The following is a 25,297-nucleotide window of genomic DNA, read 5'->3' as shown; positions in this document are numbered from 1 at the left end:
AACATGTTCCATTTCTAGGTCCGTCAGAATTTTTGAAAAAAAAAAAAGTCTGATGAGGCCCACACACGGGAATATACGATGAAACGCTTCCGTCTGACTTTTTCTGTCGGACATTCCACTTGTGTGTACGCGGCTTTACAGGTTTTCTTCTAAGATTGTCCTGTATTTGTCTCCATCCATCTTCCCATCAACTCTGACCAGCTTCCCTGTCCCTGCTGAAGAAAACCATCCCCCCACATGATGCTGCCACCACCATGTTTCACGGTGGGGATGGTGTGTTCAGGGTGATGTGCAGTGTTAGTTTTCCCCACACATAGCGTTTTGCTTTTAGGCCATAAAGTTGAATTTTGGTCTCCTCTGACCAGATCACCTTCTTCCACATGTTTGCTGTGTCCTCCACATGGCTTCTCACAAACTACAAACAGGACTTCTTATGACTTTCTTTCACCAATGTCTTTCTTCTTGTCACTCTTCCATAAAGGGCAGATTTGTGGAGAACACGACTAATAGTTGTCCTGTGGACAGATTCTCCCACCTGAGCTGTGGATCTCTGCAGCTCCTCCAGAGTTACCATGGACCTCTTGGCTCTTCTCTGATGAATGCTCTCCTTGCCCGGCCGGTCAGTTTAGGTGGACGGCCATGTCTTGGTAGGTTTGCAGTTGTGCCATACTCTTTCCATTTTCCGATGATGGATTGAACAGAGCTCCGTGAGATGTTCAAAGCTTGGGAGATTATTTTATAACCTAACCCTGCTCTATACTTCTCCACAACTTTATCCCTGACCTGTCTGGTGTGTTCCTTGGCCTTCATGATGCTGTTTGTTCACTAAGGTTCTCTAACAAACCTCTGAGGGTTTCACAGAACAGCTGTATTTATACATAAAGATCATATCCCCCTTATGTATTTATACATGGAGATCATATCCCCCTTATGTATTTGTACATGAAGATCATATCCCCCCTTAAGCCAATGGTGTATTTAGGAGGAGGCTGTTTTTTTTTTCGTGCGGGATGGTGGGGGGGCAGCTTTTTTGCTGCCCCCCTGCAAAGTGCTGCCCTAGGCCTGGGCCTTAATTGCCTTAATCTCCTCTTCTCAAGAGGGAATAGATTCAGTTCCTCTAATCTTTCCTCATAGCTGAGCTCCTCCATGCCTTTTATCAGTTTGGTTGCCCTTCTCTGCACTTTCTCCAGTTCCCCGATATCCGTTTTGAGAACTGGAGCCCAAAACTGAACTGCATATTCCAGATGATGTCTTACTAATGATTTTGTACAGATGATGTCTCTCTCTCTGGAGTCCATACCTCTCTTATACAAGAAAGGACTTTGCTCGCTTTGGAAACCGCCGCTTGGCATTGGATGTTATTATTGAGCTTATGATCTACCAAAACCCCCAGATCCTTCTCCACTATGGACTCCCCCAGATCCTTCTCCACCATTCACTCCCCCAGATCCTTCTCCACCATGGACCCCCCCAGATCCTTCTCCACCATTCACCCCCCCAGATCCTTCTCCACCATTCACTCCCCCAGATCCTTGTCCACCTTTCACTCCCCCAGATCCTTGTACACCATGGACTCCCCCAGATCCTTCTCCACCATTCACTCCCCCAGATCCTTCTCCACCATTCACTCCCCCAGATCCTTGTCCACCATGGACTCCCCCAGATCCTTGTCCACCATTCACTCCCCCAGATCCTTCTCCACAATGGACTCCCCCAGATCCTTCTCCACCATGGACTCCCCCAGATCCTTCTCCACCATGGACTCCCCCAGATCCTTGTCCACCATGGACCCCCCCAGATCCTTCTCCACCATTCACTCCCCCAGATCCTTGTCCACCATTCACTCCCCCAGATCCTTGTCCACCATTCACTCCCCCAGATCCTTGTCCACCTTTCACTTCCCCAGATCCTTGTACACCATGGACTCCCCCAGATCCTTCTCCACCATTCACTCCCCCAGATCCTTGTCCACCTTTCACTCCCCCAGATCCTTGTACACCATGGACCCCCCCAGATCCTTCTCCACCATGGACTCCCCCAGATCCTTGTCCACTAGGGATGAGCTTCGTGATCGAGTCGAACCCATGTTCGACTTGAACATCGTCTGTTCGCCCGTTCGCCGAATTGCGAACGATATGGGCCGTTCGCGCCAAATTCGTGTGGCGCGTCACAGCCCATAATTCACTGCGGCATCGCAGTGCATTGCTGGCTGATGATTGGCCAAGCATGCACTATCCTTCTCCACCATTCACTCCCCCACATCCTTCTCCACCATTCACTCCCCCAGATCCTTCTCCACCATTCACTCCCCCAGATCCTTCTCCACCATTCACTCCCCCAGATCCTTCTCCACCATGAACTCCCCCAGATCCTTCTCCACCATTCACTCCCCCATATCCTTGTCCACCATGGACTCCCCCAGATCCTTCTCCACCATGGACTCCCCCAGATCCTTCTCCACCATGGACTCCCTCAGATCCTTCTCCACCATGGACTCCCCCAGATCCTTCTCCACCATGGACTCCCCAGATCCTTGTCCACGATGGACTCCCCCAGATCCTTGTCCACGATGGACTCCCCCAGATCCTTCTCCACCATTCACTCCCCCAGATCCTTGTCCACCATGGACCCCCCCCCAGATCCTTCTCCACCATTCACTCCCCCAGATCCTTGTCCACCATGGACTCCCCCAGATCTTTCTCCACCATTCACTCCCCCAGATCCTTTCCACCATGGACTCCCCCAGATCCTTGTCCACCATGGACTCCCCCAGATCCTTCTCCACCATTCACTCCCCCAGATCCTTCTCCACCATTCACTCCCCCAGATCCTTGTACACCATGGACTCCCCCAGATCCTTCTCCACCATTCACTCCCCCAGATCCTTCTCCACCATTCACTCCCCAGATCCTTTTCCACCATGGACTCCCCCAGATCCTTCTCCACCATTCACTCCCCCAGATCCTTCTCCACCATGGACTCCCCCAGATCCTTCTCCACCATGGACTCCCCCAGATCCTTCTCCACCATGGACTCCCCCAGATCCTTGTCCACCATGGACCCCCCCAGATCCTTGTCCACCATGGACCCCCCCAGATCCTTGTCCACCATGGACCCCCCCAGATCCTTCTCCACCATTCACTCCCCCAGATCCTTGTCCACCTTTCACTCCCCCAGATCCTTGTACACCATGGACTCCCCCAGATCCTTCTCCACCATGGACTCCCCCAGATCCTTGTCCACTAGGGATGAGCTTCGTGATCGAGTCGAACCCATGTTCGACTCGAACATCGTCTGTCCGCCCGTTCGCCGAATTGCGAACGATATGGGCCGTTCGCGCCAAATTCGTGTGGCGCGTCACAGCCCATAATTCACTGCGGCATCGCAGTGCATTGCTGGCTGATGATTGGCCAAGCATGCACTATCCTTCTCCACCATTCACTCCCCCAGATCCTTCTCCACCATTCACTCCCCCAGATCCTTCTCCACCATTCGCTCCCCCAGATCCTTTTCCACCATGAACTCCCCCAGATCCTTCTCCACCATTCACTCCCCCATATCCTTGTCCACCATGGACTCCCCCAGATCCTTCTCCACCATTCACTCCCCCAGATCCTTCTTCACCATGGACTCCCCCAGATCCTTCTCCACCATGGACTCCCCCAGATCCTTGTCCACCATGGACTCCCCCAGATCCTTGTCCACCATGGACTCCCCCAGATCCTTGTCCACCATGGACTCCCCACGATCCTTGTCCACCATGGACTCCCCCAGATCCTTGTCCACCATGGACTCCCCCAGATCCTTGTCCACCATGGACTCCCCCAGATCCTTGTCCACCATGGACTCCCCCAGATCCTTGTCCACCATGGACCCCCCCCCAGATCCTTCTCCACCATTCACTCCCCCAGATCCTTCTCCACCATTCACTCCCCCAGATCCTTCTCCACCATTCACTCCCCCAGATCCTTCTCCACCATTCATTCCCCCAGATCCTTCTCCACCATGAACTCCCCCAGATCCTTCTCCACCATTCACTCCCCCATATCCTTGTCCACCATGGACTCCCCCAGATCCTTCTCCACCATGGACTCCCCCAGATCCTTCTCCACCATGGACTCCCCCAGATCCTTCTCCACCATGGACTCCCCCAGATCCTTCTCCACCATGGACTCCCCCAGATCCTTCTCCACCATGGACTCCCCCAGATCCTTCTCCACCATGGACTCCCCCAGATCCTTCTCCACCATGGACTCCCCCAGATCCTTGTCCACGATGGACTCCCCCAGATCCTTCTCCACCATTCACTCCACCAGATCCTTGTCCACCATGGACCCTCCCCAGATCCTTCTCCACCATTCACTCCCCCAGATCCTTGTCCACCATGGACTCCCCCAGATCCTTCTCCACCATTCACTCCCCCAGATCCTTTCCACCATGGACTCCCCAGATCCTTCTCCACCATTCACTCCCCCAGATCCTTGTACACCATGGACTCCCACAGATCCTTCTCCACCATTCACTCCCCCAGATCCTTCTCCACCATTCACTCCCCAGATCCTTTTCCACCATGGACTCCCCCAGATCCTTCTCCACCATTCACTCCCCCAGATCCTTCTCCACCATGGACTCCCCCAGATCCTTCTCCACCATGGACTCCCCCAGATCCTTGTCCACCATGGACTCCCCCAGATCCTTGTCCACCATGGACCCCCCAGATCCTTCTCCACCATTCACTCCCCCAGATCCTTGTACACCATGGACTCCCACAGATCCTTCTCCACCATTCACTCCCCCAGATCCTTCTCCACCATTCACTCCCCAGATCCTTGTCCACCATGGACTCCCCCAGATCCTTCTCCACCATTCACTCCCCCAGATCCTTGTCCACCATGGACCCCCCAGATCCTTCTCCACCATTCACTCCCCCAGATCCTTGTACACCATGGACTCCCACAGATCCTTCTCCACCATTCACTCCCCCAGATCCTTCTCCACCATTCACTCCCCAGATCCTTTTCCACCATGGACTCCCCCAGATCCTTCTCCACCATTCACTCCCCCAGATCCTTCTCCACCATGGACTCCCCCAGATCCTTCTCCACCATGGACCCCCCCAGATCCTTCTCCACCATTCACTCCCCCAGATCCTTCTCCACCATTCACTCCCCCAGATCCTTCTCCACCATTCACTCCCCCAGATCCTTGTCCACCATTCACTCCCCCAGATCCTTCTCCACCATGGACTCCCCCAGATCCTTCTCCACCATGGACTCCCCCAGATCCTTCTCCACCATGGACTCCCCCAGATCCTTCTCCACCATGGACTCCCCCAGATCCTTGTCCACGATGGACTCCCCCAGATCCTTCTCCACCATTCACTCCACCAGATCCTTGTCCACCATGGACCCTCCCCAGATCCTTCTCCACCATTCACTCCCCCAGATCCTTGTCCACCATGGACTCCCCCAGATCCTTCTCCACCATTCACTCCCCCAGATCCTTTCCACCATGGACTCCCCAGATCCTTCTCCACCATTCACTCCCCCAGATCCTTGTACACCATGGACTCCCACAGATCCTTCTCCACCATTCACTCCCCCAGATCCTTCTCCACCATTCACTCCCCAGATCCTTTTCCACCATGGACTCCCCCAGATCCTTCTCCACCATTCACTCCCCCAGATCCTTCTCCACCATGGACTCCCCCAGATCCTTCTCCACCATGGACTCCCCCAGATCCTTGTCCACCATGGACTCCCCCAGATCCTTGTCCACCATGGACCCCCCCAGATCCTTCTCCACCATTCACTCCCCCAGATCCTTGTACACCATGGACTCCCACAGATCCTTCTCCACCATTCACTCCCCCAGATCCTTCTCCACCATTCACTCCCCAGATCCTTGTCCACCATGGACTCCCCCAGATCCTTCTCCACCATTCACTCCCCCAGATCCTTGTCCACCATGGACCCCCCAGATCCTTCTCCACCATTCACTCCCCCAGATCCTTGTACACCATGGACTCCCACAGATCCTTCTCCACCATTCACTCCCCCAGATCCTTCTCCACCATTCACTCCCCAGATCCTTTTCCACCATGGACTCCCCCAGATCCTTCTCCACCATTCACTCCCCCAGATCCTTCTCCACCATGGACTCCCCCAGATCCTTCTCCACCATGGACCCCCCCAGATCCTTCTCCACCATTCACTCCCCCAGATCCTTCTCCACCATTCACTCCCCCAGATCCTTCTCCACCATTCACTCCCCCAGATCCTTGTCCACCATTCACTCCCCCAGATCCTTCTCCACCATTCACTCCCCCAGATCCTTGTCCACCTTTCACTCCCCCAGATCCTTGTACACCATGGACTCCCCCAGATCCTTCTCCACCATTCACTCCCCCAGATCCTTGTCCACCTTTCACTCCCCAAGATTCTTGTACACCATGGACTCCCCCAGATCCTTCTCCACCATGGACTCCCCCAGATCCTTGTCCACTAGGGATGAGCTTCGTGATCGAGTCGAACCCATGTTCGACTCGAACATCGCCTGTCCGCCCGTTCGCCGAATTGCGAACGATATGGGCCGTTCGCGCCAAAGTCGTGTGGCGCGTCACAGCCCATAATTCACTGCGGCATCGCAGTGCATTGCTGGCTGATGATTGGCCAAGCATGCACTATCCTTCTCCACCATTCACTCCCCCAGATCCTTCTCCACCATTCACTCCCCCAGATCCTTCTCCACCATTCACTCCCCCAGATCCTTTCCACCATGGACTCCCCCAGATCCTTGTCCACCATGGACTCCCCCAGATCCTTCTCCACCATTCACTCCCCCAGATCCTTGTCCACCATGGACCCCCCAGATCCTTCTCCACCATTCACTCCCCCAGATCCTTGTACACCATGGACTCCCACAGATCCTTCTCCACCATTCACTCCCCCAGATCCTTCTCCACCATTCACTCCCCCAGATCCTTCTCCACCATTCACTCCCCAGATCCTTTTCCACCATGGACTCCCCCAGATCCTTCTCCACCATTCACTCCCCCAGATCCTTCTCCACCATGGACTCCCCCAGATCCTTCTCCACCATGGACTCCCCCAGATCCTTGTCCACCATGGACTCCCCCAGATCCTTCTCCACCATTCACTCCCCCAGATCCTTGTCCACCATGGACCCCCAGATCCTTCTCCACCATTCACTCCCCCAGATCCTTGTACACCATGGACTCCCCCAGATCCTTCTCCACCATTCACTCCCCCAGATCCTTCTCCACCATTCACTCCCCAGATCCTTTTCCACCATGGACTCCCCCAGATCCTTCTCCACCATTCACTCCCCCAGATCCTTCTCCACCATGGACTCCCCCAGATCCTTCTCCACCATGGACTCCCCAAGAGCCTTGTCCACCATGGACCCCCCCAGATCCTTCTCCACCATTCACTCCCCCAGATCCTTCTCCACCATTCACTCCCCCAGATCCTTCTCCACCATTCACTCCCCCAGATCCTTGTCCACCTTTCACTCCCCCAGATCCTTGTACACCATGGACTCCCCCAGATTCTTCTCCACCATTCACTCCCCCAGATCCTTGTCCACCTTTCACTCCCCCAGATCCTTGTACACCATGGACTCCCCCAGATCCTTCTCCACCATGGACTCCCCCAGATCCTTGTCCACTAGGGATGAGCTTCGTGATCGAGTCGAACCCATGTTCGACTCGAACATCGCCTGTCCGCCCGTTCGCCGAATTGCGAACGATATGGGCCGTTCGCGCCAAATTCGTGTGGCGCGTCACAGCCCATAATTCACTGCGGCATCGCAGTGCATTGCTGGCTGATGATTGGCCAAGCATGCACTATCCTTCTCCACCATTCACTCCCCCAGATCCTTCTCCACCATTCACTCCCCCAGATCCTTCTCCACCATTCGCTCCCCCAGATCCTTCTCCACCATGAACTCCCCCAGATCCTTCTCCACCATTCACTCCCCCATATCCTTGTCCACCATGGACTCCCCCAGATCCTTCTCCACCATTCACTCCCCCAGATCCTTCTTCACCATGGACTCCCCCAGATCCTTCTCCACCATGGACTCCCCCAGATCCTTCTCCACCATGGACTCCCCCAGATCCTTCTCCACCATGGACTCCCCCAGATCCTTGTCCACCATGGACTCCCCCAGATCCTTCTCCACCATTCACTCCCCCAGATCCTTGTCCACCATGGACCCCCCCAGATCCTTCTCCACCATTCACTCCCCCAGATCCTTGTCCACCATGGACTCCCCCAGATCCTTCTCCACCATTCACTCCCCCAGATCCTTGTCCACCATGGACTCCCCCAGATCCTTGTCCACCATGGACTCCCCCAGATCCTTCTCCACCATTCACTCCCCCAGATCCTTGTCCACCATGGACTCCCCCAGATCCTTCTCCACCATTCACTCCCCCAGATCCTTGTCCACCATGGACTCCCCCAGATCCTTGTCCACCATGGACTCCCCCAGATCCTTGTACACCATGGACTCCCCCAGATCCTTGTCCACCATTCACTCCCCCAGATCCTTGTCCACCTTTCACTCCCCCAGATCCTTGTACACCATGGACTCCCCCAGATCCTTCTCCACCATTCACTCCCCCAGATCCTTGTCCACCTTTCACTCCCCCAGATCCTTGTACACCATGGACTCCCCCAGATCCTTGTCCACTAGGGATGAGCTTCGTGATCGAGTCGAACCCATGTTCGACTAGAACATCGTCTGTTCGCACGTTCGCCGAATTGCGAACGATATGGGCCGTTCGCGCCAAATTCGTGTGGCGCGTCACAGCCCATAATTCACTGCGGCATCGCAGTGCATTGCTGGCTGATGATTGACCAAGCATGCACTATGACCCACATGCTTGGCCAATCACAGCGCCGTCTGAACAGAGAGCCGTAATTGGCCAAAGTCAAGGAGGCTTTGGCCAATTATGGCTCAGGGGGTTTAGTACACGCCCCACACTATATAAGGCCGCCTGCACGGTGGCCCTGTGTAGTGTGTGTTCCGGCGTTCATTGAGAGAGAGAGAGAGAGAGACAGACAGTGACATTTGATTTGAGTTAGATAGATTAGGCAGAACAGTCAGTCAGTTAGCTGCACTTACAGTGTATTGTGTATATATATGCATCCCAGGTGTTGCATATATATATATACACTGTATTCAGTTTAGCTAGATCCGTTCCTGTTATCTTCTTACTGACAGGCAGGCTTGTCTTGTTACAGTATTTACAGCTACCTGAAGAAAATTGCTGGTGTTCTTTTGATCCTATTAGTACCACAGTCAGGCAGCTAGACTATTTACAGTTAGTGCAGTGCGTCCTGCTCACAGTGTTCAGCTAAAACTACAAGTTAGTGCAGTGCGTCCTGCTCACAGTGTTCAGCTAAAACTACAAGTTAGTGGGGTGCGTCCTGCTCACAGTGTTCAGCTAAAACTACAAGTTAGTGGGGTGCGTCCTGCTCACAGTGTTCAGCTAAAACTACAAGTTAGTGCAGTGCGTCCTGCTCACAGTGTTCAGCTAAACCTACAAGTTAGTCGGGTGCGTCCTGCTCACAGTGTTCAGCTAAAATTACAAGTTAGTGGGGTGCGTCCTGCTCACAGTGTTCAGCTAAAGCTACCTGTAGAAGGTTGGTGGTGTTCTCATACTACAGGCAGGCAGTTGATTTTGCTAGCTGCAGTATCAGTACATATATATATATATATATCCCAACTTAGTGCAGCTACAGGCCATTAGTATGTCTGGAAGGCCAAGAAGGAGAGGCAGACAGTCACAAGCCAATAAGAGAAGGCAAGCAGGCTCTGTGTCTAGTGCTGGTCGTGGAGACGGTGCATCCTCATCAGCACGTGGCCGTGGGACACGTTTGTCCTTTTTTTCGGCAGCTGGCCGTGTTGAGCCGCAACATGCGGAAGACTTGGTGGAGTGGATGACCAAGCCGTCCTCATCCTCCTCATCCTCTCTCACCCATGTCCAGGGTACTTTGTCTAGCAAAGCAGCGGCCTCTTCCCTCGGGTCAATGTCATCAGTGACTCCTTCCCTAGCCCCACCATGTCCTCCTGAGGAGTCCCTCGAACTGTTTGACCACAGTGTTGGGTACATGCTCCAGGAGGATGCCCAGCGTTTGGAAGGCTCTGATGATGATACTGAGCTCGATGAAGGCAGTAACATGAGCACGGACAGAGGGGGTGCCCAAGAAGGACAGCAATCTGGCAGTCATGCTCCCCTTGCTACAGCACACTGCCAGGTTTGCTCTAGTGATGAGGAGGGAGAGGATGATGAGGTCACTGACTCAACGTGGGTGCCTGATAGGAGAGAGGAGGAGGAGGAGGCACATCACCAACGAGGCAGGATGCCCTCCAGGGGCCAGCCTAAGGGCAGCACATTGACTGCATCACACCCCAAAGCTCCACATGTGCAGGGCGCTGCAGTCTCTGCGCGTTATTCAAAAAGTTCTTTGGTGTGGGCCTTTTTTGAGACGAGTGCATCAGATCGCACCGCTGCTATTTGCAACATATGTCTCAAACGTATCTCGCGTGGCCAAAACATCACCCGCTTGGGTACCACATGCTTGACCAGACATATGTTGACCTGCCATGCAGTTGGTTGACAAGCGTATCTAAAAGACCCACACCAAAGAACAAAGAGGACCTCTCCTTGCTCCTCATCAGCTGAGATCTCCAACCCCACTATACCTTCAGTCCTCTCTGAGACCTGCACTGAGAGGAATGAAGGTGTAGAATTAGGTGTGTCACAGCCAAGTACTTGTGGGCAATCTGCTTTTGGTACACCGACGTCAGATTGTACCAGGCAAATTTCCCTGCCCCAGCTGCTGCACCGCTGAAAGAAGTTCGCTCCCAGCCATCCACATGCCTAGTGGTTGAATGCTAGCTTGGCTAAATTGCTATCACTTCAACTGCTGCCTTTTCAGTTGGTAGACTCTGCCCCCTTCCGTGAGTTTGTGGAATGTGCGGTTCCTCAGTGGCAGGTACCCAAACGCCACTTTTTCTCACTGAAGGCGATTCCGGCTCTCTACCGGCATGTGGAAGGCAATGTCCATGCCTCGCTGGACAGGGCGGTCAGCGGTAAGGTGCATATTACCGCTGACTCATGGTCCAGCAGACATGGACAGGGACATTACCTAAGTTTCACGGTGCATTGGGTGACTCTGCTGGCAGCTGGGAAGGATGCAGGACAAGGTGCAGTAGTGTTGGAGGATGTTCCGCCACCACGCCTCCAAAATGCCACTACTAATGATTGTGACACACCTATCTCCTCCACCCCCTCCTCTTCTTCTTCCTCCATGGCCTCTTCCTGTGCTTTGTCCTCAGAAGCAGCGGTGCTCCGCAGCCATTCAAGGGGCTACGCAAGTACGCAGGCCAAAAGATGCAATGCGGTGCTTGAGCTGGTGTGCTTGGGGGACAGGAGCCACACTGGGGCAGAGGTTCTGTCAGCTCTGCAGGGGAAGGTTCAGAGGTGGTTGACACCACGCCAACTTAAGGCAGGAATGGTGGTTTGTGACAATGGCACCAACCTCCCCTCCGCCCTCCGGCAGGGACAAATGACCCATGTGCCCTGTTTGGCTCATGTCCTTAACTTGGTGGTGCAGCGGTTCTTGGGCAGGTACCCGGGCTTACAGGATGTCCTGAGGCAGGCCAGGAAAGTCTGTGTGCATTTCCGCCGGTCATATAATGCCAGTGCTCGGCTGGCAGACCTCCAAAAGGAGTTTAACCTGCCCAAGAACCGCCTAATCTGTGACATGCCCACCAGGTGGAACTCAACGTTGGCCATGCTGCAGCGGCTGCACACGCAGCAGAGGGCCATCAATGAGTACCTGTGCAACTATGGCACCAGGACAGGGTCAGGGGAGCTTGTTTTTTTTTCCCCACGCCAGTGGGCCATGATCAGGGATGCATGCACTGTCCTGTCACCATTTGAGGAGGCTACGAGAATGGTGAGCAGTGACAGTGCATGCATCAGTGACACTGTCCCTCTTGTCCACCTGTTGGAGCACACGCTGCATGGAATAATGGACAGGGCACTTGAGGCAGAACAGAGGCAGGAAGAGGAGGACTTCCTTAGTTCTCAAGGCCCCCTTTATCCAGACAGTGTTCCTGCGTGCCCGCCGATCACACAGGAAGAGGACAAGGAGGAGGAGGAGGAAGATGTCAGTATGGAGGTGGAGCCTGGCACTCAGCATCAGCAGCAGTCTTTAAGGGATGAGTCCCAAGAAACACATGGACTTGTACGTGGCTGGGAGGAGGTGGCTGCGGATCATGTCATCCTTAGTGACCCAGAGGACTCCGGACCGAATGCCTCAGCAAACCTACGCTGCATGGCCTCCCTGATCCTGAAAAGCCTGCGTAAGGATCCTCGTATTCGTGGTATCAAGGAGAAGGACCAATACTGGCTGGCAACCCTCCTTGATCCATGTTACAAGGGTAAGGTTGCGGACCTTATCTTGTCGTCGCAGAGGGAGCAGAGGATGAAACATCTTCGGGAGGCCTTGCAGAAAGGTCTGTGCAACGCGTTCCCAGAGACTGGGAGGTTACAAACTCCTGTTTCTGGACAACGTGTTGCTGAGGCTTCGGTCAGTCAAAGAAGGAGCGGTGGAGAAGGTGGCCGTCTGACCGATGCGTTCAGACAATTTTTTGGTCCGCAGCCCCAAGGTATGATTGGTTCCAGCAACCATCGCCAGCGTCTGTTTTACATGGTGCAGGAATACCTAGGGGCAAGATCTGACTTGGACACCTTTCCCACCGAAAATCCTCTGGGTTACTTGGTCTTGAGGATGGATCACTGGCCAGAGCTTGCACAGTATGCAATTGAGCTACTGGCCTGTCCTGCATCCAGCGTTCTTTCTCAACGCACATTCAGTGCTGCTGGAGGCTTTGTAACCGATCACAGGGTGTCTGTCCACCGACTCGGTCGATCGACTGACCTTCATAAAAATGAATCAGTCTTGGATCACCACCAGCTACCAAGCACCTGATGCTGATGTAACCGAATAATTTTTTTTTTTTTAAATCAAAAAGGTTTTATTGAACATTCACATATTATCCATCAATCAACGTCACTCGGTTTACAATTACATAAGATTTGTTATAGCAGATTCTGTTCACGTACATACAGTGTTTATTTCAACTTTGCTCTCCATCCCACTGCGCTTCTCCTGCCAACCATAATTCACCTTTTCTCATCTCCACCCCCCCGCCCGCACAGCTTATAATATATGTACTATCCTGCATCCCCTTGTTATGTTTACAGAGATTGTAAGAGTTTGGACATCACTAGCTCTCTCGGGCTTAGCCCCGGTGTGTCCAACCATTTGGACCAAATTCGATCAAATCTGGTTGGGCACCCTCTGTGTTGATATATATACTTTTCCCTTATGAGGGTTTGTCCCATGTGTTCCACCCATGTACGACTAGTAGGTGGCCCCACAGACTTCCAACCCATGAGTATAAGTTTCCTGGCCTGGAATAAAGCTCTGGAGAACGCGACCCTGACCAGCTCTTCAGGGATCTCATCCTCCAGGACCCCCAGTATACAGCACATGGAGTCCATGGGGACCTTCGTTTGAAATACCTCATTGAGCGTACCCATCTCCTCCCTCCAATATCGGTGGAGCTTCGGGCATCTCCACAGGAGGTGAATAAGGTCCCCGTCATGCTGACGACAACGGGAACATAGAGGGTCTACCGTCCTGTCCATTTTAAATAGCTTTTTTGGGGTATAGTGCACTCTTAAGGCTATAAACAATTGGGAAACCTTTTGTGCAACGTTAGGGGAGCACGTGGATACAGACTGCAAGGCCTCCTCCCATTGCTCCTCCGTAATCTGGCCTAGGTCTCTTTCCCAAGCCAACATTGCTTTGCACGAGTATGCTCGCAAGTGCCTTACTAATAACATCTGGTAACATTGAGATATAATACCCTTGGTCTCACTACTGGACTGCAATACATGAAATACCGGCGTGGGCGACAATGTCCAGCCACCCGCATCCCCCTGCGCAAGAATCGCATGTTGCAGCTGAAGGTAGGAATAGACCATGCTATCTGGCAGGTTAAATTTATCCTGCAGTTCTGTAAAAGAGAGTAGTTTACCATTTGCGAATATATGTGATAGCAGTTTAACCCCATGTTTACGCCATCTTGGCCCTTGTATTAATTTATCCAGCTCAGTATAAGAGCGGTTGCCCCATATTGGACTAAAATCAGTGAAGCCTTGCACCCCCTGAAGCTGTCTGACCTTATTCCAAATTTTTTGTACCAGGGACAATGTTGGGGTCTGTTTGTTGGATTTTGCAAATAGCTGTGCCTCAAGGCCCATGGGAATGGTCTCTGCCCCCGCCGCCATCAACATCAACTGTGCCGACGAGCCTTTTGGTTCTGACGCCATAGAGCCGACCAGCTGTTGCAATTGGGACGCTATATAGTACAACCAGGGGTTGGGAACTGCCAACCCCCGTTGTCCTTTGATTGCTGCAGCTGCTCCAGCTTAATTCTGGGGTTTTTGTTATTCCATAGTAACCGACGGAAGAGTGTATTTACTATTCTGAAGATTTTCAGTGGGACCACTACCGGAGTGTTATGTAGGAAGTATAGCAACTGTGGCATTAGGATCATTTTAATTAGGTTGGCTTTGCCCACCAAGGACATCTTCAGGTTATTCCAGGTATTTATTTTGTCTCGAAAACGAGATAGCAAGGCATAGATGTTTAGGGAGCAGTAGTCTCCAATCCTGGGCGCCACTTGTATGCCCAGGTATTTGAAACCAGTGACCAGGGGGATGGGGCAGCCATCTGGGAGTACAACCCCGTGATCTCCTTCCAACAACATCAGGGCCGACTTGGACCAGTTGATGGTTAGCCCGGAGTAGTGACCGAACGTTTTTATTATGGACATCACTTCCACTAATGAGTGACTCGTGTCCCCTAAAAAGAGTAACATGTCGTCAGCATACAACATTATTTTTTCATGTAGATTACCGTATTGGAACCCCCGTATCTGGGCACTATCTCTTATCCCTGCCCAGAGCGAAAGCGTGCGAAACCCTGTCCGTCACTCTAATATTGGCTTGAGGGGACGCATACAGCAATTTAACCCACGCTATAAACCGTGCACCAAAACCAACTTTTCCAGTACTGCCCATAAATATCTCCAGCTAACGCTGTCAAAGGCCTTGTTGGCGTCTAGAGACAACAGTGCCCTTTGACCCCCGTTATCCACGTGCATCTGCATATTCAGGAACAGTCTCCTAAGATTTGTAGCTGTTGACTTTTGCGGCATAAAGCCTGCCTGATCCTGGTGTATAATGGAGGAGATGATCCCATTGACCCAGAGCGCCAGGACCTTAGCTAGAATCTTCACGTCACTCTGGAGTAACGATATAAGTCTGTAGGAGCCGGGGTCAACCGGATCCTTCCCCTGTTTGAGTAGTAGGATTACGTTGGCTCTTGACATGGATTCAGGAAGTCTACCCGCATCCAGGCAAGCGTCAAAAACCTTTAACAGTTCAGGGAGTATCTGTTCACCATATTGACTAAACACCTCCATGGGGAGGCCATCCTCTCCCGGTGCCTTACATGTGGGAAAAGAACAGGCCGCTGTCTATAGCTCCTCCAAAGTTATAGGAGCATCTAACTGATTTCGGGCTGCCACCGACAGCGAGGGTAAATCGATTTTTGTCATATATACGGTTAGGTCTGCATCCGAGTAAGCATCCCTCGATCTATACAAGTCGCCATAGAAAGATGCCAGCTCGGAAATAACGACCTCCGGAGAATTAACTATTTTCCCATTGGCTGCCCTAATAGCCCCAATGGCTGGTGACTGCTGTTGGGATCGTGCGATTTTAGCAAGTAAGTGACCTGTCTTTTCCCCCTCTTCATAGAACGCCATTTTCGAGAAAAATCTCTTTCTCTCCGCTGTGGAGGATCTCAGCCGGTCCAGGGAATCCTGGGCCGACATCCATGCCTCCCTGGCGGAGTCGGTGGGGCTAGTGACATAAGTTAGTTCCAGTTGTCGCACCAAGTCCCCCGCCTGTTCTAACAGGATCGAGGAATTGTGTTTGACCTTCTGTATTTCCTGAATAAAAGTCCCTCTCAAGTGTGCTTTAAAGGTCTCCCATTTCAAATGAGCATTAGTGAGATGTCGATGGATTTTAAAGAAAGCCTGAATCTGGGCGGCTATTCTTTCTTGTGAAGTGAAAAGTTTTAACCAAAAAGCATTTAACTTCCAGGGGGCTCTTGGTAGGTTACTAGGGGGCCGAGTAGTTAGCCATATAGCTAGTGGGGAGTGGTCCGAGACACCTCGCAGGAAATATTCTATTTTAGATATATTACCAACCAGGTTTGGGGTGCCTATGCATAAATCAATACGAGATAGTGACCCATGGGTCTTAGAGAAACAAGAGAATTGCTTGTTATTTGGATTTCTGTTACGCCACATATCCATCCATCATACCTCTGTAAGTAGGCGGCTCAGAGCTGTGCCTCGTCCGCCTCCAGGAGGCTGTACAGGAGGGTGTCTGTCTAATTTTGGATCCAGGTAACAGTTAAAGTCACCCATTATCAGTACCGGTATATCCGGTAGACATGTGCACACTGAAATATTTCGTTTCGGAATTTCGTTTTTGTTCAAAAAAATACATTTATTTAGTTACTCCCGAAATTCGTTTTTATTTATTTCGGTTTTCATTAAAAATTGCATTCGTCCGAAAATCCTAATTAAGGTCGAATCTGTCATTGAATGCTTATGGTGTCTGTCGAATGTTCAAAGAAGATTCGACGGAGCAGCTAAACTGTGCGACACCGTATAGTTTACCTGCTCCGTCGAATCTTCTTAGAACTTTCAACAGACACCATAAGCCAAAGTACGTGTGTACTTAGTTCTAGATATTTTACTGCTCCTCCTCTTTGGTTACAATCAGCCAATAACATTCATCATCATCATTATTTTTATTTATCTTTCCTTCCCTACGTCGAATCTTTTCTCTCTACGTCGAATCTTTCCTCCCCTACGTCGAATCTTTTCTCTCTACGTCGAATCTTTCCTCCCCTACGTCGAATCTTTTCTCTCTGTGTGGAATCTTTCCTCCCCTACGTCGAATCTTTTCTCTCTACGTCGAATCTTTCCTCCCCTACGTCGAATCTTTTCTCTCTGTGTGGAATCTTTCCTCCCCTACGTCGAATCTTTTCTCTCTACGTCGAATCTTTCCTCCCCTACGTCGAATCTTTTCTCTCTACGTCGAATCTTTCCTCCCCTACGTCGAATCTTTTCTCTCTACGTCGAATCTTTTCTCTCTACGTCGAATCTTTTCTCTCTACGTCGAATCTTTTCTCTCTACGTCGAATCTTTTCTCCCCTGCGTCGAATCTTTTCTCCCCTGCGTCGAATCTTTTCTCTCTACGTCGAATCTTTTCTCTCTACGTCGAATCTTTTCTCTCTACGTCGAATCTTTCCTCCCCTACGTCGAATCTTTTCTCCCCTGCGTCGAATCTTTTCTCTCTACGTCGAATCTTTCCTCCCCTACGTCGAATCTTTTCTCCCCTGCGTCGAATCTTTTCTCTCTACGTCGAATCTTTTCTCTCTACGTCGAATCTTTTCTCCCCTGCGTCAAATCTTTTCTCTCTACGTCGAATCTTTCCTCCCCTACGTCGAATCTTTCCTCCCCTACGTCGAATCTTTCCTCCCCTACGTCGAATCTTTCCTCCCCTACGTCGAATCTTTCCTCCCCTACGTCGAATCTTTTCTCTCTACGTCGAATCTTTTCTCTCTACGTCGAATCTTTTCTCTCTACGTCGAATCTTTCCTCCCCTACGTCGAATCTTTTCTCTCTACGTCGAATCTTTTCTCTCTACGTCGAATCTTTCCTCCCCTACGTCGAATCTTTCCTCCCCTACGTCGAATCTTTTCTCTCTACTTCGAATCTTTCCTCCCCTACGTCAAATCTTTTCTCTCTACGTCGAATCTTTTCTCTCTATGTAGAATAATCTTGGACTAATAGAGTTAAGGTTAGGCACATTCGACCACAGGTTTGATAGACACAGATTGTTATTGTCATCATCATGTCGAATCTCCTATCTATATCCAACTGTTGTAGCAACGAAAACGAAAATAAAGCATTTGTTTATGTCGGATCTTTCGTTTTTCGGACTCTGCACTTTCGTTATCGTTTGTTAAAATGATAACGAAAATACCTGAAATTCGGACGAAAATGCATTCGGACGAAAACGAATGCACATGTCTAATATCCGGTTTGTTAACTAGGTATGAGATTAATAGCTGCAGAACCTCTCTGGAGAACGGAGGGGGCACATAAACAAAGGCTAATATCAATGTGATTGTGTACAATTTACAGTGCAAAAACACAAACCTTCCAGATATATCTATTAATGAGTCTAGTTCCTGGTAAACTAGGGCTCTATGTATCAAAACACTTACTCCACGCGAAAAGGCAGAGTAAGTGGAGTGATAAGCTTTGCCTACCCAGGCGTATTGTAAAAAATTGACTGTGTCGCTTTTCAAGTGGGTTTCCTGTAGGCCGATTATGGCCGGGTGGAACTTCCGTAGCCCAGCAGAAATCATGGATCTTTTTAATGGGTCATTTACGCCACGCACGTTCCAGGACACTATAGGTGTATCAGACATTGCGAGGGCTTGAACCATTTCTCATGGGCATGTCCCTGTCCTGTATCATTTGATGTTGCATCCGGTGTCTTCCAAGCCGCAGTCCATGTGCAAGCAAAGTGACCATCCGACTGTGCGGGGCGTGGGGCAGGTCGATGAGGCATAACATGCAGTGGAGAAGCAACAGATCTTTGCAGGAGATAAACAAACTCAGTTGCATGGTGAAACAGACCACGTAGTGGATCCATGGATAAAGTAGATCTTGCAGAACAGGACCCGCTGGCAGTACCAAGTGTAAAGGCATCAAAAACTGTAAGGCTCTGTGGGCCCAAACCGTGCCAACGGGGCACAAAAACTCAAGCCATAGCAACAATGGCAACTTGTATTGTGCGGGAGTGAAGCACATTCACAGCCCTCCCCGTTGGTTGGACAACAACTGTACCGAGCTCTGAAAGATTTAGTATTCAATCGCTGTCACTTGATGATAAAGAAACGTCCTCTGTGTAAGGAGCAATATAAAATTGGAATGTAGGTGCCTTTTATGCATGGAGTAAGTGAGTCAGTTGAAATCAACCTTCCTCATTTTCACGTCTGCGGCGGTGTAGATCTTCTTCATTCTGGTCCAGCCATCCTGCAGCATCCTTTGCGGTTTCAAAAAAGTGGTTCTGGTCTCCGGCCGTGACTCTCAGCTTAGCGGGGAACAGCATCGCATACTTGAGTTGCAGTCGTTGTAGCCTTTTTTTAACGTCAGCAAACTTAGATCTTCTGCGCTGCACTTCAGCTGAGAAGTCAGGATAAAAGGATATTTTGGTACCGTTAAACTGCACAGTCCCCTTTTCTCTGGCTAACCTTAGTACCACTTCACGGTCCCTGTAGTTGAGGAGCCTGGCCAGCATCGCTCTGGGGGGATTGCCAGGTGGGAGAGGTCTTGGTGGTACTCGATGCGTCCGTTCCAACGCATACAGGGGCGAGAAGGCCTCTTTGCCAAATATATTCTGTAACCATTCCTCAATGAACACAGTGGGGTCTCTGCCCTCAACCTTCTCTGGTAGTCCCACTATGCGAACGTTGTTGCGTCGCAGGCGGTTCTCGATGTCGTCGGTCTTTTCAAAGGCCTGGCGTGCATGCTGTGGGGCTCCCCTCACATCTCTGTTCAAGTGGGGCATCTGGTCTTCTATATCACTGACCCTCCCCTCCACTGCTGTGGTTCTCTCTTGAATTTTTTGAATGTCCTGACGGAGGAGGGAGACAGTCTCCTTCAGCCCCCCAAACTTTTCCTTAAGGTCATCCACTGAGGCAGTACATCTGTGGACTGCATGGAGTATTTCACTCAGTGTGGGCTGGGGGCTGTCCTCCACCTGCATATCATACAGGCCTGGCATAGGATCTGGTACAGACTCCATGGTGTCAGTGTCTTCTGGCCTGTCTGTATCCCCCCTGCCTGCCTGTTCCATGGAAGCTGCAGGAAGCTGTGTGCTGCTCTGTGTGGAATCTGCTGAGCCCGCTAACTTCTGGGCATAATAAAGCATATCCCTGGTCTGGTCTTTAGTCTTAGGGGGTTTCTGTGACTTACCCCCTGTTCCGTTCTCTTCTCCTGGCCTCGTGGTGTTCTCTGAGGCTGGGATGACCAGGCGCCATCTTGGAAATCTGCAGCGGCCGAGGCCGCTTGTTCTCCACGGTTCCCTCGGGTCATCATGCCCCAGTCTGGTGCTGTTACTGTGGCCTGGGGTGACAGGGAGACTGTAGGTACCGGTACCGTAACTTTTGGGCGTCTGGATAAGCGAGGAAAGGATCAGTCTCAGGATCAACAGCGGGAGCTCCGGTGAACAGGTTTTTTTTGAAATCTCAGATCCCTTCAAAGACTGCCTATGCTGATGCTGAGTGACTATCCTGAGTAATTATCCTCTTCCTCCTCAATCATCACGCTGATAGCTTGTAAGAACATTTTTGGTTCTGGGCGCCACCACCAGTGCCTAAGGCACAATTTTTCAGCCCTTGTTTAACAGGGGCGTGTAATTACAATTTTTGATGCAATACTTTGCAGCAGGGCTCGTTTCTGCGTTACAACTAGAGTGTCTGTGAGGACTTACAGTGTTGTGGCACCAGCACCACCAAAGGCCCAATTTTTCTGCCCCTGTTCAACAGGGGCATGTAATTACAACTCTTGATCTAATATTTCACAGCAGGGCCCTGTGAGGGCTTACAGTGTTGTGGCCACAACAACACCTAAGGCCCAAATTTCTGCTGAGTATATAGGGCAGGCCCCTACTTTCAAACATCTAACTTACAAACAACTCCTACTTGCAAACGGAAGGAGACAACAGGAAGTGAGAATAAATCTACCCCTAGGAAGGGAAATTCTCTCCTGTAAGAGTTAATATGGGAAAACATTTCTCTTTTCCACTGATGCTTTATCACCAATCCTTGTTTCACTAAAAAAAACCCAAATTTTCAAAATCCATTTGTCATTGGGACAAAAAGTGAGGTGAAATCTTCTGAAGAGGAGGAAAGACAGCAAAACAAATGTCACAGGGGTGATAACCCTTCCCTATGTTTTCCAAAAAGCTTAAAAAAGATTTTTTGGCTGGAGCTAAACACGTTAAAAATGTACCAGTTCAAAATTACAAACAGATTCTACTTAACAACAAACCTACAGTCCCTGTCTTGTTTGCACCGCCTGTATACTGCTGTTCAGAGTATATAGGACCTGGTGGCCCCACACCTTTCCTTATTTTAATTTGGGTGCGGGGTTCCCCTTAATATCCATACAAGACCCAAAGGGCCTGGTAATGGACTGGGGGGTACCCATGCCGTTTGTCTCACTGATTTTCATCCATATTGCCAGGACCCGAAATTACATTAAACCCGCAAGCAGTTTTAAATGAGATTTTTTCCTTTAAAAATGACATTTTGTGCAGGGACTGTTCTAAACACGGGAAACACGCGTCACTTTACAGGCATACTATAGACACCCCCCAGGTACGATATTTAAAGGAATATTTCACTTTTATTTTTTTTTTACTTTAAGCATCATTAAAATCACTGCTCCCGAAAAACGGCCGTTTTTAAACGTTTTTTTTGCATTGATACATGTCCCCTGGGGCAGGACCCCGGTCCCCAAAACCTTTTTAGGACAATACCATGCAAATTACCCTTTAAAATGAGCACTTTTGATTTCGAACGTTCGAGTCCCATAGACGTCAATGGGGTTCTAACGTTCATGCAAATTTTCGGTCCGTTCGCAGGTTCTGGTGCGAACTGAACCAGGGGGTGTTCAGCTCATCCCTATTGTCCACCATGGACTCCCCCAGATCCTTGTCCACCATTCACTCCCCCAGACCCTTGTCCACCATTCACTCCCCCAGATCCTTCTCCACCATTCACTCCCCCAGATCCTTCTCCACCATGGACTCCCCCAGATCCTTCTCCACCATTCACTCCCCCAGATCCTTGTCCACCATTCACTCCCCCAGACCCTTGTCCACCATTCACTCCCCCAGATCCTTCTCCACCATTCACTCCCCCAGATCCTTCTCCACCATGGACTCCCCCAGATCCTTCTCCACCATTCACTCCCCCAGATCCTTCTCCACCATTCACTCCCCCAGATCCTTCTCCACCATTCACTCCCCCAGATCCTTCTCAACCATTCACTCCCCCAGATCCTTCTCCACCATTCACTCCCCCAGATCCTTCTCCACCATTCACTCCCCCAGATCCTTCTCCACCATTCACTCCCCCAGACCCTTCTCCACCATGGACTCCCCCAGATCCTTCTCCACCATTCACTCCCCCAGATCCCTCTCCACCATTCACTCCCCCAGATCCTTCTCCACCATTCACTCCCCCAGACCCTTGTCCACCATTTACTCCCCCAGATCCTTCTCCACCATTCACTCCCCCAGATCCTTCTCCACCATTCACTCCCCCAGATCCTTCTCCACCATTCACTCCCCCAGACCCTTGTCCACCATTCACTCCCCCAGATCCTTCTCCACCATGGACTCCCCCAGATCCTTCTCCACCATTCACTCCCATAGATCCTTGTCCACCATTCACTCCCCCAGATCCTTCTCCACCATTCACTCCCCCAGATCCTTCTCCACCATTCACTCCCCCAGATCCTTCTCCACCATGGTCTCCCCCAGATCCTTCTCCACCCTGATTCCCCCACATCCCTCTTCACCATGAACTCCCCCAGTTGTACTCCCCCTAGTATGTATGATGAATATTCTTAGCCCCCAAGTGCAGAACTTTACATTTGTCAACATTAAACTTCATCTGCCACATAGTCGCCCAATTAGACAGAGCATTGAGGTTGGCTTGTAAATTGGAGACCTCCAGTCCAGGGTTGCCATAATTCTTACTGTGTTGAGGGGCACTTTGAGTTTTATTGGCACCATGGTCACCTCACACACACACTTTTTTTGCACCTGCCTCTAGGGCCGGGCCTTTTGGCTCGGACCAGATGAATTTTTGATTCCTGGCCGAAGGGCCAGCCAATGTATTGCACAATGGCCACTTTCACTTCTCCCCTCTTTCTATTTATTTTACCCCGTGTTTGTCACTTTTTTGTAATTTTTTTTTGTTTGATGTTACACGCTTGTCACAGTGTGATTGGTAGGATGTGGGTTCTCAGGTCTACCCTGACATGGCCTTCTGGCTTGGTTCTCCCTCTCTCATAGGGTCTCCCTTCGGGGAGCCTCACCTAGTACTTGGATGGGTCTGTTTCGGCAGACCCTCCAGAGAATGGGGTCTGTCTGGTTCCAGGGCCATAGTGATTACCTCAGTCCCCGTCTGGAGCCTCACGCCCCGGGGATCAGGGTAAGGTCCTTCCTAGGGAGAACCAGTGTAACACCCCCTGCACGTTTTCTCTCACGCTTTGTGTCTGCACTTTTTTTGGCCCCGGGTGGAGTTTCACACGCCACAGGTTTTTTAAAAAAAAAAAAAAATGAGAAGAATGAAGCCAAGATTTAGCAATACCAATTAGATGATAGTTCTCCTCGTGCACCAGAGCTTCCAACTCACCTTTTTTTCTTGGCAGATTTCTGGCATTGGTGGACAAACACTTTAATTCATTGTCACAATTTGCAAACAAATGTTGCATATTTTTTATTTTAGTACAAATAGTACCATTTCCATTGGTTGTTCGTCATTCGCTACAGCAGAAGCCGATCAGTGGATCCCCGGCCAATAGTTTATGGCCAGAACTGGCTGAGACAATGACAGAGGAGAGCCCTGTGTAGATAAACAACACAGAGCTCTCTACAGACAGCAGAGACGTAAAAACCAGCACATTGCTTAGAAAAAGCAGCGCATGCACACATTACACATATTTAACCCTTTGATGTTAACCCCTTCCCAGCCAGTGTCATTAGTACAGTGACAGTGTATATTAACCCTTTGCCGACCACCCTATAGCAAATTTGTGCATTCTGTGCAGAATTACGGTATGTATATATGTGATTCTGCACTTCTGGGTACTGGGGGGGGCGCGATTAGTCTCAGAAGTCCATCAGCGGGTGCCGGCCAATGGATGTCTGCCGATAGTGACAAGTAGGGATGAGCTGAACACCCCCCTGTTCGTGTCGCACCAGAACATGCGAACAGGAAAAAAGTTCGCTCAAACATGCGAACACCGTTAAAGTCTATGGGACACGAACATGAATAATCAAAAGTGCTAATTTTAAAGGCTTATATGCAAGTTATTGTCATAAAAAGTGTTTGGGGACCCGGGTCCTGCCCCAGGGGACATGGATCAATGCAAAAAAAAGTTTTAAAACGGCCGTTTTTTCGGGAGCAGTGATTTTAATAATGCTTAAAGTCAAACATTAAAAGTGTAATATCCCTTTAAATTTCGTAGCTGGGGGGTGTCCATAGTATGCCTGTAAAGGGGCGCATGTTTCCTGTGTTTAGAACAGTCTGACAGCAAAATAACATTTCAAAGGAAAAAACCCATTTAAAACTACTCACGGCTATTGCATTGCCGACAATACACATAGAAGTTCATTGATAAAAACGGCATGGGAATTCCCCACAGGGGAACCCCGAACCAAAATTAAAAAAAAAAATGACGTGGGGGTCCCCCTAAATTCCATACTAGACCCATCAGGTCTGGTATGGATTTTAAGGGGAACCCCGCGCCAAAAAAAAAAAACGGCGTGGGGTCCCCCCAAAGATCCATACCAGACCCTTATCCGAGCACGCAACCTGGCAGGCCGCAGGAAAAGAGGGGGGGGCGAGAGTGCGCCCCCCCCTCCTGAACCGTACCAAGCCACATGCCCTCAACATTGGAAGGGTGCTTTGGGGTAGCCCCCCAAAACACCTTGTTCCCATGTTGATGAGGACAAGGGCCTCATCCCCACAACCCTGGCCGGTGGTTGTGGGGGTCTGCGGGCGGGGGGCTTATCGGAATCTGGAAGCCCCCTTTAACAAGGGGACCCCCAGATCCTGGCCCCCCCGTGTGAAATGGTAAGGGGGTACTTACCCCTACCATTTCACTAAAAAGCTGTCAAAAATGTTAAAAATGACAAGAGACAGTTTTGACAATTCCTTTATTTAAATGCTTCTTCTTTCTTCTATCTTCCTTCATCTTCTGGCTCTTCTGGTTCTTCTGGCTCTTC

At 50.6% G+C, this 25,297-nt stretch overlaps 1 protein-coding gene across 2 annotated transcripts in view; it reads left to right on the top strand.

Moving 5' to 3' along the window:
• The window catches only part of CCDC17 (coiled-coil domain containing 17), a 195,254-nt gene that overhangs the window by 38,790 nt on the left and 131,167 nt on the right, over positions 1–25,297 (top strand). The window lies entirely within an intron of this gene.

The sequence above is a fragment of the Aquarana catesbeiana genome, linkage group LG07 (genome assembly GCF_042186555.1).
Source record: "Aquarana catesbeiana isolate 2022-GZ linkage group LG07, ASM4218655v1, whole genome shotgun sequence".
NCBI classification, from domain to species: domain Eukaryota; kingdom Metazoa; phylum Chordata; class Amphibia; order Anura; family Ranidae; genus Aquarana; species Aquarana catesbeiana.
The sequence above is the reverse complement of the archived record's forward strand: the minus strand, read 5'-3'. Positions and strand labels throughout refer to the sequence as shown.